This window comes from Coregonus lavaretus (assembly GCF_964263955.1).
Source record: "Coregonus lavaretus genome assembly, contig: HAP1_SCAFFOLD_2773, whole genome shotgun sequence".
Taxonomy (NCBI): domain Eukaryota; kingdom Metazoa; phylum Chordata; class Actinopteri; order Salmoniformes; family Salmonidae; genus Coregonus; species Coregonus lavaretus.
The window spans coordinates 1-17500 of NW_028156537.1; the positions used below are offsets into that span (position 1 = coordinate 1).

The 17500-nt window shown below is 51.8% G+C and overlaps 1 pseudogene across 1 annotated transcript in view; it reads left to right on the top strand.

Annotated features, from left to right (window-relative positions):
- Window positions 1-8678: 8678 nt before the first annotated feature.
- Window positions 8679-17500, top strand: part of LOC311126256 (sperm-associated antigen 1-like) — a 21498-nt pseudogene continuing 12676 nt past the window's right edge. The window contains exon 1 of the transcript in view: window positions 8679-8820. The product of the transcript in view is annotated as a sperm-associated antigen 1-like (transcript). The remainder of the gene's footprint in view (window positions 8821-17500) is intronic.

Below are 17500 nucleotides of genomic sequence, written 5' to 3' on the forward strand. Positions count from 1 at the left end.
TAGTGGAACATAGAGAGAGAGAGATACTATGCTTCGGTACTGAGGTGAGTTTAGTGGAACATAGAGAGGAGAGATACTGTCTGCTGAGTACTGAGGTGACTAGTGGAACAGAGAGAGAGAGATACTGTCTGCTGGAGGTGACTAGTGGAACAGAGAGAGGAGAGATACTGTCTGCTGGAGGTGACTAGTGGAACAGAGAGAGGAGAGATACTGTCTGCTGGAGGTGACTAGTGGAACAGAGAGAGGAGAGATACTGTCTGCTGGATGGAGGTGACTAGTGGAACAGAGAGAGAGGAGAGATACTGTCTGCTGGAGTACTGGAGGTGACTAGTGGAACAGAGAGAGGAGAGATACTGTCTGCTGGAGGTGACTAGTGGAACAGAGAGAGGAGAGATACTGTCTGCTGGAGTACTGGAGGTGACTAGTGGAACAGAGAGAGAGGAGAGATACTGTCTGCCTGGAGGTGACTAGTGGAACAGAGAGAGGAGAGATACTGTCTGCTGGAGGTGACTAGTGGAACAGAGAGAGGAGAGATACTGTCTGCTGGAGGTGACTAGTGAACAGAGAGAGGAGAGATACTGTCTGCTGGAGGTGACTAGTGGAACAGAGAGAGGAGAGATACTGTCTGCTGGAGGTGACTAGTGGAACAGAGAGAGGAGAGATACTGTCTGCTGGAGGTGACTAGTGGAACAGAGAGAGGAGAGATACTGTCTGCTGGAGGGTGACTAGTGGAACAGAGAGAGAGGAGAGATACTGTCTGCTGGAGGTGACTAGTGGAACAGAGAGAGGAGAGATACTGTCTGCTGGAGGTGACTAGTGGAACAGAGAGAGGAGAGATACTGTCTGCTGGAGGTGACTAGTGGAACAGAGAGAGGAGAGATACTGTCTGCTGGAGTACTGGAGGTGACTAGTGGAACAGAGAGAGGAGAGATACTGTCTGCTGGAGTACTGGAGGGTGACTAGTGGAACAGAGAGAGGAGAGATACTGTCTGCTGGAGGGTGACTAGTGGAACAGAGAGAGGAGAGATACTGTCTGCTGGAGGTGACTAGTGGAACAGAGAGAGGAGAGATACTGTCTGCTGGAGTCTGGAGGTGACTAGTGGAACAGAGAGAGGAGAGATACTGTCTGCTGGAGGTGACTAGTGGAACAGAGAGAGGAGAGATACTGTCTGCTGGAGGTGACTAGTGGAACAGAGAGAGGAGAGATACTGTCTGCTGGAGGTGACTAGTGGAACAGAGAGAGGAGAGATACTGTCTGCTGGGTACTGGAGGTGACTAGTGGAACAGAGAGAGGAGAGGTACTGTCTGCTGGAGGTGACTAGTGGAACAGAGAGAGGAGAGATACTGTCTGCTGGAGGTGACTAGTGGAACAGAGAGAGGAGAGATACTGTCTGCTGGAGGTGACTAGTGGAACAGAGAGAGAAAAGATACTGTCTGCTGGAGGTGACTAGTGGAACAGAGAGAGGAGAGATACTGTCTGCTGGAGGTGACTAGTGGAACAGAGAGAGGAGAGATACTGTCTGCTGGAGGTGACTAGTGGAACAGAGAGAGGAGAGATACTGTCTGCTGGAGTACTGGAGGTGACTAGTGGAACAGAGAGAGGAGAGATACTGTCTGCTGGAGGTGACTAGTGGAACAGAGAGAGGAGAGATACTGTCTGCTGGAGTACTGGAGGTGACTAGTGGAACAGAGAGAGAGGAGAGATACTGTCTGCTGGAGGGTGACTAGTGGAACAGAGAGAGGAGAGATACTGTCTGCTGGAGGTGACTAGTGAAACAGAGAGAGGAGAGATACTGTCTGCTGGAGGTGACTAGTGGAACAGAGAGAGGAGAGATACTGTCTGCTGGAGGTCACTAGTGGAACAGAGAGAGGAGAGATACTGTCTGCTGGAGTACTGGAGGTGACTAGTGGAACAGAGAGAGGAGAGATACTGTCTGCTGGAGGGTGACTAGTGGAACAGAGAGAGGAGAGATACTGTCTGCTGGAGGTGACTAGTGGAACAGAGAGAGAGGAGAGATACTGTCTGCTGGAGGTGACTAGTGGAACAGAGAGAGGAGAGATACTGTCTGCTGGAGGTCACTAGTGGAACAGAGAGAGGAGAGATACTGTCTGCTGGAGGTGACTAGTGGAACAGAGAGAGGAGAGATACTGTCTGCTGGAGGGTGACTAGTGGAACAGAGAGAGGAGAGATACTGTCTGCTGGAGGGTGACTAGTGGAACAGAGAGAGAGAGAGATACTGTCTGCTGGAGTACTGGAGGTAACTAGTGGAACAGAGAGAGGAGAGATACTGTCTGCTGGAGGGTGACTAGTGGAACAGAGAGAGGAGAGATACTGTCTGCTGGAGTACTGGAGGTGACTAGTGGAACAGAGAGAGGAGAGATACTGTCTGCTGGAGGTGACTAGTGGAACAGAGAGAGGAGAGATACTGTCTGCTGGAGGTGACTAGTGGAACAGAGAGAGGAGAGATACTGTCTGCTGGAGGTGACTAGTGGAACAGAGAGAGGAGAGATACTGTCTGCTGGAGTACTGGAGGTGACTAGTGGAACAGAGAGAGAGGAGAGATACTGTCTGCTGGAGTACTGGAGGTGACTAGTGGAACAGAGAGAGGAGAGATACTGTATGCTGGAGGGTGACTAGTGGAACAGAGAGAGGAGAGATACTGTCTGCTGGAGTACTGGAGGTGACTAGTGGAACAGAGAGAGAGGAGAGATACTGTCTGCTGGAGGGTGACTAGTGGAACAGAGAGAGGAGAGATACTGTCTGCTGGAGGTCACTAGTGGAACAGAGAGAGGAGAGATACTGTCTGCTGGAGGTGACTAGTGGAACAGAGAGAGGAGAGATACTGTCTGCTGGAGGTGACTAGTGGAACAGAGAGAGGAGAGATACTGTCTGCTGGAGGGTGCCTAGTGGAACAGAGAGAGGAGAGATACTGTCTGCTGGAGGTCACTAGTGGAACAGAGAGAGGAAAGATACTGTTTGCTGGAGTACTGGAGGTGACTAGTGGAACAGAGAGAGGAGAGATACTGTCTGCTGGAGTACTGGAGGTGACTAGTGGAACAGAGAGAGGAGAGATACTGTCTGCTGGAGGTGACTAGTGGAACAGAGAGGAGAGATACTGTCTGCTGGAGGTGACTAGTGGAACAGAGAGAGGAGAGATACTGTCTGCTGGAGGTGACTAGTGGAACAGAGAGAGGAGAGATACTGTCTGCTGGAGGTGACTAGTGGAACAGAGAGAGGAGATATACTGTCTGCTGGAGTACTGGAGGTGACTAGTGGAACAGAGAGAGAGGAGAGATACTGTCTGCTGGAGTACTGGAGGTGACTAGTGGAACAGAGAGAGGAGAGATACTGTCTGCTGGAGGGTGACTAGTGGAACAGAGAGAGGAGAGATACTGTCTGCTGGAGTACTGGAGGTGACTAGTGGAACAGAGAGAGAGGAGAGATACTGTCTGCTGGAGGTGACTAGTGGAACAGAGAGAGGAGAGATACTGTCTGCTGGAGGTCACTAGTGGAACAGAGAGAGGAGAGATACTGTCTGCTGGAGGTGACTAGTGAAACAGAGAGAGGAGAGATACTGTCTGCTGGAGGTGACTAGTGGAACAGAGAGAGGAGAGATACTGTCTGCTGGAGGTCACTAGTGGAACAGAGAGAGGAGAGATACTGTCTGCTGGAGGTCACTAGTGGAACAGAGAGAGGAGAGATACTGTCTGCTGGAGGGTGACTAGTGGAACAGAGAGAGAGGAGAGATACTGTCTGCTGGAGGTGACTAGTGGAACAGAGAGAGGAGAGATACTGTCTGCTGGAGGTGACTAGTGGAACAGAGAGAGGAGAGATACTGTCTGCTGGAGTACTGGAGGTGACTAGTGGAACAGAGAGAGGAGAGATACTGTCTGCTGGAGTACTGGAGGTGACTAGTGGAACAGAGAGAGGAGAGATACTGTTTGCTGGAGTACTGGAGGGTGACTAGTGGAACAGAGAGAGGAGAGATACTGTTTGCTGGAGGGTGACTAGTGGAACAGAGAGAGGAGAGATACTGTCTGCTGGAGGTGACTAGTGGAACAGAGAGAGAGGAGAGATACTGTCTGCTGGAGTACTGGAGGTGACTAGTGGAACAGAGAGAGGAGAGATACTGTCTGCTGGAGGTGACTAGTGGAACAGAGAGAGGAGAGATACTGTCTGCTGGAGGTGACTAGTGGAACAGAGAGAGGAGAGATACTGTCTGCTGGAGGTGACTAGTGGAACAGAGAGAGGAGAGATACTGTCTGCTGGAGTACTGGAGGTGACTAGTGGAACAGAGAGAGGAGAGGTACTGTCTGCTGGAGGTGACTAGTGGAACAGAGAGAGGAGAGATACTGTCTGCTGGAGGTGACTAGTGGAACAGAGAGAGGAGAGATACTGTCTGCTGGAGGTGACTAGTGGAACAGAGAGAGGAGAGATACTGTCTGCTGGAGGTGACTAGTGGAACAGAGAGAGGAGAGATACTGTCTGCTGGAGGTGACTAGTGGAACAGAGAGAGGAGAGATACTGTCTGCTGGAGGTGACTAGTGGAACAGAGAGAGGAGAGATACTGTCTGCTGGACTACTGGAGGTGACTAGTGGAACAGAGAGAGGAGAGATACTGTCTGCTGGAGGTGACTAGTGGAACAGAGAGAGGAGAGATACTGTCTGCTGGAGTACTGGAGGTGACTAGTGGAACAGAGAGAGAGGAGAGATACTGTCTGCTGGAGGGTGACTAGTGGAACAGAGAGAGGAGAGATACTGTCTGCTGGAGGTGACTAGTGAAACAGAGAGAGGAGAGATACTGTCTGCTGGAGGGTGACTAGTGGAACAGAGAGAGAGGAGAGATACTGTCTGCTGGAGTACTGGAGGTAACTAGTGGAACAGAGAGAGGAGAGATACTGTCTGCTGGAGGGTGACTAGTGGAACAGAGAGAGGAGAGATACTGTCTGCTGGAGTACTGGAGGTGACTAGTGGAACAGAGAGAGGAGAGATACTGTCTGCTGGAGGTGACTAGTGGAACAGAGAGAGGAGAGATACTGTCTGCTGGAGGTGACTAGTGGAACAGAGAGAGGAGAGATACTGTCTGCTGGAGGTGACTAGTGGAACAGAGAGAGGAGAGATACTGTCTGCTGGAGTACTGGAGGTGACTAGTGGAACAGAGAGAGAGGAGAGATACTGTCTGCTGGAGTACTGGAGGTGACTAGTGGAACAGAGAGAGGAGAGATACTGTATGCTGGAGGGTGACTAGTGGAACAGAGAGAGGAGAGATACTGTCTGCTGGAGTACTGGAGGTGACTAGTGGAACAGAGAGAGAGGAGAGATACTGTCTGCTGGAGGGTGACTAGTGGAACAGAGAGAGGAGAGATACTGTCTGCTGGAGGTCACTAGTGGAACAGAGAGAGGAGAGATACTGTCTGCTGGAGGTGACTAGTGGAACAGAGAGAGGAGAGATACTGTCTGCTGGAGGTGACTAGTGGAACAGAGAGAGGAGAGATACTGTCTGCTGGAGGTGACTAGTGGAACAGAGAGAGGAGAGATACTGTCTGCTGGAGTACTGGAGGTGACTAGTGGAACAGAGAGAGAGGAGAGATACTGTCTGCTGGAGTACTGGAGGTGACTAGTGGAACAGAGAGAGGAGAGATACTGTCTGCTGGAGGTGACTAGTGGAACAGAGAGAGGAGAGATACTGTCTGCTGGAGGTCACTAGTGGAACAGAGAGAGGAGAGATACTGTCTGCTGGAGTACTGGAGGTGACTAGTGGAACAGAGAGAGGAGAGATACTGTCTGCTGGAGGGTGACTAGTGGAACAGAGAGAGGAGAGATACTGTCTGCTGGAGGTGACTAGTGGAACAGAGAGAGAGGAGAGATACTGTCTGCTGGAGGTGACTAGTGGAACAGAGAGAGGAGAGATACTGTCTGCTGGAGGTCACTAGTGGAACAGAGAGAGGAGAGATACTGTCTGCTGGAGGTGACTAGTGGAACAGAGAGAGGAGAGATACTGTCTGCTGGAGGGTGACTAGTGGAACAGAGAGAGGAGAGATACTGTCTGCTGGAGGGTGACTAGTGGAACAGAGAGAGAGGAGAGATCCTGTCTGCTGGAGTACTGGAGGTAACTAGTGGAACAGAGAGAGGAGAGATACTGTCTGCTGGAGGGTGACTAGTGGAACAGAGAGAGGAGAGATGCTGTCTGCTGGAGGTGACTAGTGGAACAGAGAGAGAGGAGAGATACTGTCTGCTGGAGGTGACTAGTGGAACAGAGAGAGGAGAGATACTGTCTGCTGGAGGGTGACTAGTGGAACAGAGAGAGGAGAGATACTGTCTGCTGGAGGTGACTAGTGGAACAGCGAGAGGAGAGATACTGTCTGCTGGAGGTGACTAGTGGAACAGAGAGAGGAGAGATACTGTCTGCTGGAGGTGACTAGTGGAACAGAGAGAGGAGAGATACTGTCTGCTGGAGGTGACTAGTGGAACAGAGAGAGGAGAGATACTGTCTGCTGGAGGTGACTAGTGGAACAGAGAGAGGAGAGATACTGTCTGCTGGAGTACTGGAGGGTGACTAGTGGAACAGAGAGAGGAGAGATACTGTCTGCTGGAGTCCTGGAGGGTGACTAGTGGAACAGAGAGAGGAGAGATACTGTCTGCTGGAGTACTGGAGGTGACTAGTGGAACAGAGAGAGGAGAGATACTGTCTGCTGGAGGTGACTAGTGGAACAGAGAGAGGAGAGATACTGTCTGCTGGAGGTGACTAGTGGAACAGAGAGAGAGGAGAGATACTGTCTGCTGGAGGTGACTAGTGGAACAGAGAGAGGAGAGATACTGTCTGCTGGAGGTGACTAGTGGAACAGAGAGAGGAGAGATACTGTCTGCTGGAGGTGACTAGTGGAACAGAGAGAGGAGAGATACTGTCTGCTGGAGGGTGACTAGTGGAACAGAGAGAGGAGAGATACTGTCTGCTGGAGGTGACTAGTGGAACAGAGAGAGGAGAGATACTGTCTGCTGGAGGTGACTAGTGGAACAGAGAGAGGAGAGATACTGTCTGCTGGAGGTGACTAGTGGAACAGAGAGAGGAGAGATACTGTCTGCTGGAGGGTGACTAGTGGAACAGAGAGAGGAGCGATACTGTCTGCTGGAGGTGACTAGTGGAACAGAGAGAGGAGAGATACTGTCTGCTGGAGTACTGGAGGTGACTAGTGGAACAGAGAGAGGAGAGATACTGTCTGCTGGAGGTGACTAGTGGAACAGAGAGAGGAGAGATACTGTCTGCTGGAGGTCACTAGTGGAACAGAGAGAGGAGAGATACTGTCTGCTGGAGGTGACTAGTGAAACAGAGAGAGGAGAGATACTGTCTGCTGGAGGTGACTAGTGGAACAGAGAGAGGAGAGATACTGTCTGCTGGAGGTGACTAGTGGAACAGAGAGAGGAGAGATACTGTCTGCTGGAGGTGACTAGTGGAACAGAGAGAGAGGAGAGATACTGTCTGCTGGAGGTGACTAGTGGAACAGAGAGAGGAGAGATACTGTCTGCTGGAGTACTGGAGGTGACTAGTGGAACAGAGAGAGGAGAGATACTGTCTGCTGGAGGTGACTAGTGGAACAGAGAGAGGAGAGATACTGTCTGCTGGAGGTGACTAGTGGAACAGAGAGAGGAGAGAAACTGTCTGCTGGAGGTGACTAGTGGAACAGAGAGAGGAGAGATACTGTCTGCTGGAGGTGACTAGTGGAACAGAGAGAGGAGAGATACTGTCTGCTGGAGGTGACTAGTGGAACAGAGAGAGAGGAGAGATACTGTCTGCTGGAGGTGACTAGTGGAACAGAGAGAGGAGAGATACTGTCTGCTGGAGGTGACTAGTGGAACAGAGAGAGGAGAGATACTGTCTGCTGGAGGTGACTAGTGGAACAGAGAGAGGAGAGATACTGTCTGCTGGAGGTCACTAGTGGAACAGAGAGAGGAGAGAAACTGTCTGCTGGAGGTGACTAGTGGAACAGAGAGAGGAGAGATACTGTCTGCTGGAGGAGTCTTTATAACAGTAAGAGGTGTTTCAGCAGGATTTCCTGACCAAGCACTTTTCCAGGGCTGTGCAGCAGCTAGCCCTATACCCCAGCCCTATTCCCCAGCCCTATTCCCCAGCCCTATTCCCCAGCCCTATACCCCTACCCCAGCCCTATACCCCAGCCCTATTCCCCAGCCCTATTCCCCAGCCCTATTCCCCAGCCCTATTCCCCAGCCCTATACCCCTACCCCAGCCCTATACCCCAGCCCTATATCCCAGCCCTATTCCCCAGCACTATACCCCATCCACCAGCCCTATACCCTAGCCCCCAACCCTATACCCTAGCCCTATTCCCCAGCCCCAGCCTCAGGGCCATGCTGCAGCCAACCATCATTTATTTTTTTACTCTGATTAATGGAAGAACGGAGCTGGCAGATTTTTCCCAGAACACCCCAGTGGTTTATCTGTCCGTGATCACATGAATGACAGCTGATTTGACTTTCACTTCCTAGTTACCAATGACAGTGATAATGTGTTGTATTTTCCCCTGGATTTTAAGGACAAAATTACCGCACTCACTTATTTTTGTGAGATACGATTCTTACAAAAATATAATTTTTGGGCAAGTTACTCAGTGTGATGTTACACATTTACTTAACCAACATCGTTTCTTCAATTTGTCTGCAGCTAGAAAAGCAGAAGTTTGTTTCAATTCACTGAAACAAGAAGGAAATGAGTTTGTGAAGAAAGGCCAGTTCCAGGAGGCTGTAAGGACGTACAGTGAATGCCTGAAGCTGAAGCCAGAGGAATGTCCCATCTACACCAACAGGTGAGGACCTGGCCTCACATAAGTATTCAGACCCTTTACTCAGTACTTTGTTGAAGCACCTTTGGCAGCGATTACAGCCTTGAGTCTTCTTGGGTATGACGCTACAAGCTTGGCACACCTGTACTTGGGGAGTTTCTCCCATTCTTCTCTGCAGATCCTCTCAAGCTCTGTCAGGGTAGATGGGGAGCGTCGCTGCACAGCTATTTTCAGGTCTCTCCAGAGATGTTTGATCGGGTTCAAGTCCGGGCTCTGGCCGGGCCACTCAAGGACATTCAGAGTCTTGTCCTGAAGCCACTCCTGCATTGTCTTGGCTGTGTGCTTAGGGTCGTTGTCCTGTTGGAAGGTGAACCTTCGCCCCAGTCTGAGGTCCTGAGCACTCTAGAGCAGGTTTTCATCAAGGATCTCTCTGTACATTGCTACGTTCATCTTTGCCTCGATCCTGACTAGTCTCCCAGTCCCTCCTGCTGAAAAACATCCCCACAGCATGATGCTGCCACCACCATGCTTCACCGTAGGGATGGTACCAGGTTTCCTCCAGACGTGACGCTTGGCATTCAGGCCAAAGAGTTCAATCTTGGTTTCATCAGACCAGAGAATCTTGTTTCTCATAGTCTGAGAGTCCTTTAGGTGCCTTTTGGCAAACTCCAAGCGGGTCATGTGCCTTTTACTGAGGAGTGGCTTCCGTCTGGCCACTCCACCATAAAGGCCTGATTGATGGAGTGCTGCAGATATGGTTGTCCTCCTAGAAGGTTCTCCCATCTCCACAGAGGAACTCTGGAGCTCTGTCAGAGTGACCATTGGGTTCTTGGTCACCTCCCTGACCAAGGCCCTTCTCCCCCGATTGCTCAGTTTGGCCGGGCGGCCAGCTCTAGGAAGAGTCTTGGTAGTTCCAAACTTCTTCCATTTAAGAATGATGGAGGCCACTGTGTTCTTGTGGACCTTCAATGCTGCAGAAATTGTTTGGTACCCTTCCCCAGATCTGTGCCTCGATACAATCCTGTCTCGGAGCTCTACGGACAATTCATTTGACTTCATGGCTTGGTTTTTGCTCTGACAAGCACTGTCAACTGTGGGACCTTATATAGACAGGTGTGTGCCTTTCCAAATCATGTGCAATCAATTGAATTTACCACAGATGGACTCCAATCAAGTTCTAGAAACAGCTCAACGATGATCAATGGAAGCAGGATGCACATGAGCTCAATTTCGAGTCTCATAGCAAAGGGTCTGAATACTTATATAAATAAAGGTATTTCATTTTTTTATTTTTTTATAAATTTGCAATAATTTCTAAAAACCTGTTTTTGCGTTATGGGGTATTGTGTGTAGATTGATGAGGAAATGTTTTTTATTTAATCAATATTTGAATAAGGCTGTAATGTAACAAAATGTGGAAAAAGGGAAGGGGTCTGAATACTTTCCGAATGCACTGTATGTGTAAGCAGTGGGAAAAGAGCCCTGGTCTCCCACTCCCCAAGTCAATGTCTCAACCATTAGACAAAGAGGATATCTGTGGTCTGAGGGGCGATATTTTCATCACGAGCGTGTGATTTCAAATCACCTCTGCTACATATGGTTTGAATGTTCTAACCCCAGCAGTTCGAGGTTCTAACCCCAGCCTGCAGTGAGTGCTCTAGCCCCAGTCTGCTCTAACCCCAGTCAGTCTGCTCTAGCCCCAGCCAGTCTGCTCTAGCCCCAGTCTGCTCTAGCCCCAGCCAGTCTGCTCTAGCCCCAGTCTGCTCTAACCCCAGCCAGTCTGCTCTAGCCCCAGCCAGTCTGCTCTAACCCCAGCCAGTCTGCTCTAACCCCAGCCAGTCTGCTCTAGCCCCAGCCAGTCTGCTCTAGCCCCAGCCAGTCTGCTCTAACCCCAGCCAGTCTGCTCTAGCCCCAGCCAGTCTGCTCTAGCCCCAGCCAGTCTGCTCTAGCCCCAGCCAGTCTGCTCTAACCCCAGCCAGTCTGCTCTAGCCCCAGCCAGTCTGCTCTAGCCCCAGCCAGTCTGCTCTAACCCCAGCCAGTCTGCTCTAGCCCCAGCCAGTCTGCTCTAGCCCCAGCCAGTCTGCTCTAGCCCCAGCCAGTCTGCTCTAACCCCAGCCAGTCTGCTCTAGCCCCAGCCAGTCTGCTCTAACCCCAGCCAGTCTGCTCTAGCTCTAAGTGAGGCTGCTGTCGGGAGAGGTTGTGTTTTTCTCTAGCTGGAGGTAAGCAGGAGGTAAGCTTCTCATATGGTGTTGAGTAAAGCTTAACCATGTATTAGATCGTAGGTAGGTAGTTAGTTGTAGTTAGGTATTGTATTTATTATAGGTTAGTATTGTTGTTATTGTAGGTTTCCGTAGGTAATTGTAGGTTAGTATCGAAGCACGAGGCTAGCTAGCTAGCGGGTAGCTACTGGTAACGATTAGCAACGGTGGAGAGCTGTTTCCAATGTTAATGTGCTGCTACCCAACGTTTAATTTTTGCTGCGTTATGCGTTATGAAAGGAACTAGACACGGACATGAATTATCTGTTTAGTGTGCTAACACACTCTTGGCAGTTTGTTGTAACCAAGTATTGGTGCTAAATTGTGTGTTAATGGATGCTAGCTTGCTAGTTAGCTACGGCGTCATAGCTAGGTATCGTGGGTTGTTGTGGGTAGTTACTGCAGGTTGGCAGTGTCTTCGGCCGTGCCGGCTGTAGCACGAAGCGAGCTAACTAGCCGTTTTTCGAACAGAGTCAGAGTCAACACAGTAGCCATTGTGTGCCGGGTGTAGCACGAAGCTAGCTAGCTAGCCGTTCTTCAAACAAAGTCAACACAGTGGCCATTGCTAGCTACCCAACACGACCAGCTAACTGTACTGTAGTAGCTAAATACAATATACTTGTCCTAGCTAGCCAACGTTGAATCATTGCTGCGTCATGAAAGGAACTTGACACAGACACGAATGATCTGTTTAGTGTGTTATCATACTATTGGTGTGTCTTGGCAGTGTCTTCGGCCGTGCCGGCTGTAGCACGAAGCGAGCTAACTAGCCGTTTTTTCGAACAGTCAGAGTCAACACAGTAGCCATTGTGTGCCGGGTGTAGCACGAAGCTAGCTAGCTAGCCGTTCTTCAAACAAAGTCAACACAGTGGCCATTGCTAGCTACCCAACACGTCCAGCTAACTGTACTGTAGTAGCTAAATACAATATACTTGTCCTAGCTAGCCAACGTTGAATCATTGCTGCGTCATGAAAGGAACTTGACACAGACACGAATGATCTGTTTAGTGTATTATCACACTATTGGTGGTTTGTTGTGACCAAGTGCTTGTGCTAAACTGTGTGTTACTGGATGCTAGCATGCTAGTTAGCTAGTTAACACACTATTGGTGGTTTGTTGTGACCAAGTGTTGGTGCTAAACTGTGTGTTAAACTGTGTGTTATTGGATGCTAGCATGCTAGTTAGCTATGGTGTCATAGTTAGCTAGCTGAATAAAGTGGGTTGAGTCTATTCCTTTAAACATTGAACCGCTGTGGTTCACAACAATTCTGATTTCTAAAGGTGGAAGTTGGGAGAGTTTTTGTTCGGGTGGTTCAGTGAAACAATTTTAGTTTCTGAGGTAGAAGTTTTTGGTGAGGGAGGCCCTGCTCTCTCCTCTCCCAGATGCTTAGCTCATTTCATTCCGATCTCCTCTGCATTTTTGTAGCCATTTGCTACAGCCTGTCAACTATGCCTCTGCCTATCCCTGTTCTCTCCTCTCTGCACAGGCTACACAAACGCCCCACACCGCGTGGCTGCTGCCTCTCTAACCTGGTGGTCCCTGCACGCACCCCTCACCTGGAGTTCCAGGTCGCAGGCAGCCTCTGGAACTGCCGTTCTGCTGCCAACAAAGCTGACTTCATCCCAGCCTATGCCAACCTCCAGTCCCTCGACTTCCTGGCGCTGACGGAAACATGGATCACCACTGAAAACACTGCTACTCCTACTTCTCTCTCCTCGTCTGACCATGTGTTCTCGCATACCCCGAGAGCATCTGGTCAGAGGGGTGGTGGTACAGGAATCCTCATCTCTCCCAAGTGGACATTCTCAATTTTTCCCCTAACCCATCTGTCTATCTCCTCATTTGAATTCCATGCTGTCACAGTCACTAGCCCATTTAAGCTTAATATCCTTGTCATCTATCGCCCTCCAGGTTCCCTTGGAGAGTTCATCAATGAGCTTGACGCCTTGATAAGTTCCTTTCCTGAGGATGGCTCACCCCTCACAGTTTTGGGGGATTTCAACCTCCCTATGTCCACATTTGACTCATTTCTCTCTGCCTCCTTCTTTCCACTCCTCTCCTCTTTTGACCTCACCCTCTCACCGTCCCCCCCTACTCACAAGGCAGGCAATACGCTTGACCTCATCTTCACTAGATGCTGCTCCTCTACTAATCTCACTGCAACTCCCCTCCATGTCTCCGACCACTACTTTGTTTCCTTTTCTCTCTCGCTCTCCTCCCACACTACTCACTCTGCCCCTACACAGATGGTAATGCGCCGCCGCAACCTTCGCTCTCTCTCTCCCACTACTCTCTCCTCTTCCATCCTATCATCTCTTCCCTCTGCTCAATCCTTCTCCCTCCAATCTCCTGATTCTGCCTCCTCAACCCTCCTCTCCTCCCTTTCTGCATCCTTTGACTCTCTGTGTCCCCTATCCTCCCGGCCGGCTCGGTCCTCCCCTCCAGCTCCGTGGCTTGATGACTCACTGCGAGCTCACAGAACAGAGCTCCGGGCAGCGGAGCGGAAATGGAAGAAAACTAAACTCCCTGCCGACCTGGCATCTTTTCACTCCCTCCTCTCTACATTTTCTTCATCTGTTTCTGCTGCTAAGGCCACCTTCTACCACTCTAAATTCCAAGCATCTGCCTCTAACCCTAGGAAGCTCTTTGCCACATTTTCCTCCCTCCTGAATCCCCCCCCCCCTCCTCTCTCTCTGTGGATGACTTCGTCAACCACTTTGAAAAGAAGGTTGACGACATCCGATCCTCGTTTGTTAAGTCCAATGACACTGCTGGTCCTGCTCACACTGCCCTACCCTATGCTTTGACTTCTTTCTCCCCTCTCTCTCCAGATAAAATCCTGCGACTTGTGACTGCAGGCCGCCCAACAACCTGCCCGCTTGACCCCATCCCCTCCTCCCTTCTCCAGACCATCTCCGGTGACCTTCTCCCCTACCTCACCTCGCTGATCAACTCATCCTTGACCGCTGGCCATGTCCCTTCCGTCTTCAAGTGAGCGAGAGTTGCTCCCCTTCTCAAAAAACCAACACTCGACCCCACTGATGTCAACAACTACAGACCAGTATCCCTTCTTTCTTTTCTTTCCAAAACTATTGAGCGTGCCGTCTTTAGCCAACTCTCTTGCTATCTCTCTCAGAATGACCTTCTTGATCCAAACCAATCAGGTTTCAGGACTGGTCATTCAACTGAGACTGCTCTTCTCTGTGTCACGGAGACTCTCCGCACTGCTAAAGCTAACTCTCTCTCCTCTGCTCTTGTCCTTCTAGACCTGTCTGCTGCCTTTGATACTGTGAACCATCAGATCCTCCTCTCCACCCTCTCCGAGCTGGGCATCTCCGGCGCGGCTCACTCCTGGATTGCGTCCTACCTGACCGGTCGCTCCTACCAAGTGGCGTGGCGAGAAGCTGTCTCCGCACCACGTGCTCTCACCACTGGTGTCCCCCAAGGCTCAGTTCTAGGCCCTCTCCTTTTCTCCCTATACACCAAGTCACTTGGCTCTGTCATATCCTCACATGGTCTCTCCTATCATTGCTACGCTGACGATACACAACTAATCTTCTCCTTTCCCCCTTCTGATAACCAGGTGGCGAATCGCATCTCTGCATGTCTGGCAGACATATCAGTATGGATGACGGATCACCACCTCAAGCTGAACCCTGGCAAGACGGAGCTGCTCTTCCTCCCGGGGAAGGACTGCCCGTTCCATGATCTCGCCATCACGGTTGACAACTCCGCTGTGTCCTCCTCCCAGAGTGCGAAGAGCCTAGGCGTGACCCTGGACAACACCCTGTCGTTCTCCGCCAACATCAAGGCGGTGACCCGCTCCTGCAGGTTCATGCTCTACAACATTCGGAGAGTACGACCCTGCCTTACACAGGAAGCGGCACAGGTCCTAATCCAGGCACTTGTCATCTCCCGTCTGGACTACTGCAACTCGCTGTTGGCTGGCCTCCCTGCCTGTGCCATTAAACCCCTACAACTCATCCAGAATGCCGCAGCCCGTCTGGTGTTCAACCTTCCCAAGTTCTCTCACGTCACCCCCCTCCTCCGCACACTCCACTGGCTTCCAGTTGAAGCTCGCATCCGCTACAAGACCATGGTGCTTGCCTATGGAGCAGTGAGGGGAACGGCACCTCTGTACCTTCAGGCTCTGATCAGTCCCTACACCCAAACGAGGGCATTGCGCTCATCCACCTCTGGCCTGCTGGCTCCCCTTCCTCTGCGGAAGCATAGTTCCCGCTCAGCCCAGTCAAAACTGTTCGCTGCTCTGGCACCCCAATGGTGGAACAAGCTCCCTCACGACGCCAGGACAGCGGAGTCACTCACCACCTTCCGGAGACATTTGAAACCCCACCTCTTTAAGGAATACCTGGGATAGGATAAAGGAATCCTTCTACCCCCCCCCCAATTGTAAAGTGGTTATCCCACTGGCTATAGGGTGAACGCACCAATTTGTGAGTCGCTCTGGCTAAGAGCGTCTGCTAAATGACGTTAATGTGCCCTTGAGCAAGGCACTTAACCCTAATTGCTCCTGTAAGTCGCTCTGGATAAGAGCGTCTGCTAAATGACTAAAATGTAAATGTAAATGTAGCCCCAGTCAGTCTGCTCTAGCCCCAGCCAGTCTGCTCTAACCCCAGCCAGTCTGCTCTAGCCCCAGCCAGTCTGCTCTAGCCCCAGCCAGTCTGCTCTAACCCCAGTCAGTCTGCTCTAGCCCCAGCCAGTCTGCTCTAACCCCAGCCAGTCTGCTCTAACCCCAGCCAGTCTGCTCTAGCCCCAGCCAGTCTGCTCTAGCCCCAGCCAGTCTGCTCTAACCCCAGTCAGTCTGCTCTAGCCCCAGCCAGTCTGCTCTAGCCCCAGCCAGTCTGCTCTAGCCCCAGCCAGTCTGCTCTAGCCCCAGCCAGTCTGCTCTAACCCCAGCCAGTCTGCTCTAACCCCAGCCAGTCTGCTCTAACCCCAGCCAGTCTGCTCTAGCCCCAGCCAGTCTGCTCTAGCCCCAGCCAGTCTGCTCTAACCCCAGCCAGTCTGCTCTAGCCCCAGTCAGTCTGCTCTAGCCCCAGTCAGTCTGCTCTAGCCCCAGTCTGCTCTAACCCCAGCCAGTCTGCTCTAACCCCAGTCAGTCTGCTCTAACCCCAGTCAGTCTGCTCTAGCCCCAGCCAGTCTGCTCTAACCCCAGTCTGCTCTAACCCCAGCCAGTCTGCTCTAACCCCAGCCAGTCTGCTCTAGCCCCAGCCAGTCTGCTCTAACCCCAGTCAGTCTGCTCTAGCCCCAGTCAGTCTGCTCTAACCCCAGCCAGTCTGCTCTAGCCCCAGCCAGTCTGCTCTAACCCCAGTCAGTCTGCTCTAACCCCAGCCGGTCTGCTCTAGCCCCAGTCTGCTCTAACCCCAGCCAGTCTGCTCTAACCCCAGCCAGTCTGCTCTAACCCCAGCCAGTCTGCTCTAACCCCAGCCAGTCTGCTCTAGCCCCAGTCTGCTCTAACCCCAGTCAGTCTGCTCTAGCCCCAGCCAGTCTGCTCTAACCCCAGCCAGTCTGCTCTAACCCCAGTCTGCTCTAACCCCAGCCAGTCTGCTCTAACCCCAGCCAGTCTGCTCTAGCCCCAGCCAGTCTGCTCTAACCCCAGCCAGTCTGCTCTAACCCCAGTCAGTCTGCTCTAGCCCCAGCCAGTCTGCTCTAGCCCCAGCCAGTCTGCTCTAACCCCAGTCAGTCTGCTCTAACCCCAGTCAGTCTGCTCTAGCCCCAGCCAGTCTGCTCTAGCCCCAGTCTGCTCTAACCCCAGCCAGTCTGCTCTAACCCCAGCCAGTCTGCTCTAGCCCCAGCCAGTCTGCTCTAACCCCAGTCAGTCTGCTCTAGCCCCAGTCTGCTCTAACCCCAGCCAGTCTGCTCTAACCCCAGCCAGTCTGCTCTAGCCCCAGCCAGTCTGCTCTAACCCCAGCCAGTCTGCTCTAGCCCCAGTCTGCTCTAGCCCCAGCCAGTCTGCTCTAGCCCCAGCCAGTCTGCTCTAACCCCAGCCAGTCTGCTCTAACCCCAGCCAGTCTGCTCTAACCCCAGCCAGTCTGCTCTAGCCCCAGCCAGTCTGCTCTAACCCCAGTCAGTCTGCTCTAACCCCAGCCAGTCTGCTCTAACCCCAGCCAGTCTGCTCTAGCCCCAGCCAGTCTGCTCTAACCCCAGTCAGTCTGCTCTAACCCCAGTCAGTCTGCTCTAGCCCCAGCCAGTCTGCTCTAGCCCCAGCCAGTCTGCTCTAGCCCCAGTCTGCTCTAACCCCAGCCAGTCTGCTCTAGCCCCAGCCAGTCTGCTCTAGCCCCAGTCTGCTCTAACCCCAGCCAGTCTGCTCTAACCCCAGCCAGTCTGCTCTAACCCCAGTCAGTCTGCTCTAACCCCAGTCAGTCTGCTCTAGCCCCAGTCTGCTCTAACCCCAGCCAGTCTGCTCTAACCCCAGCCAGTCTGCTC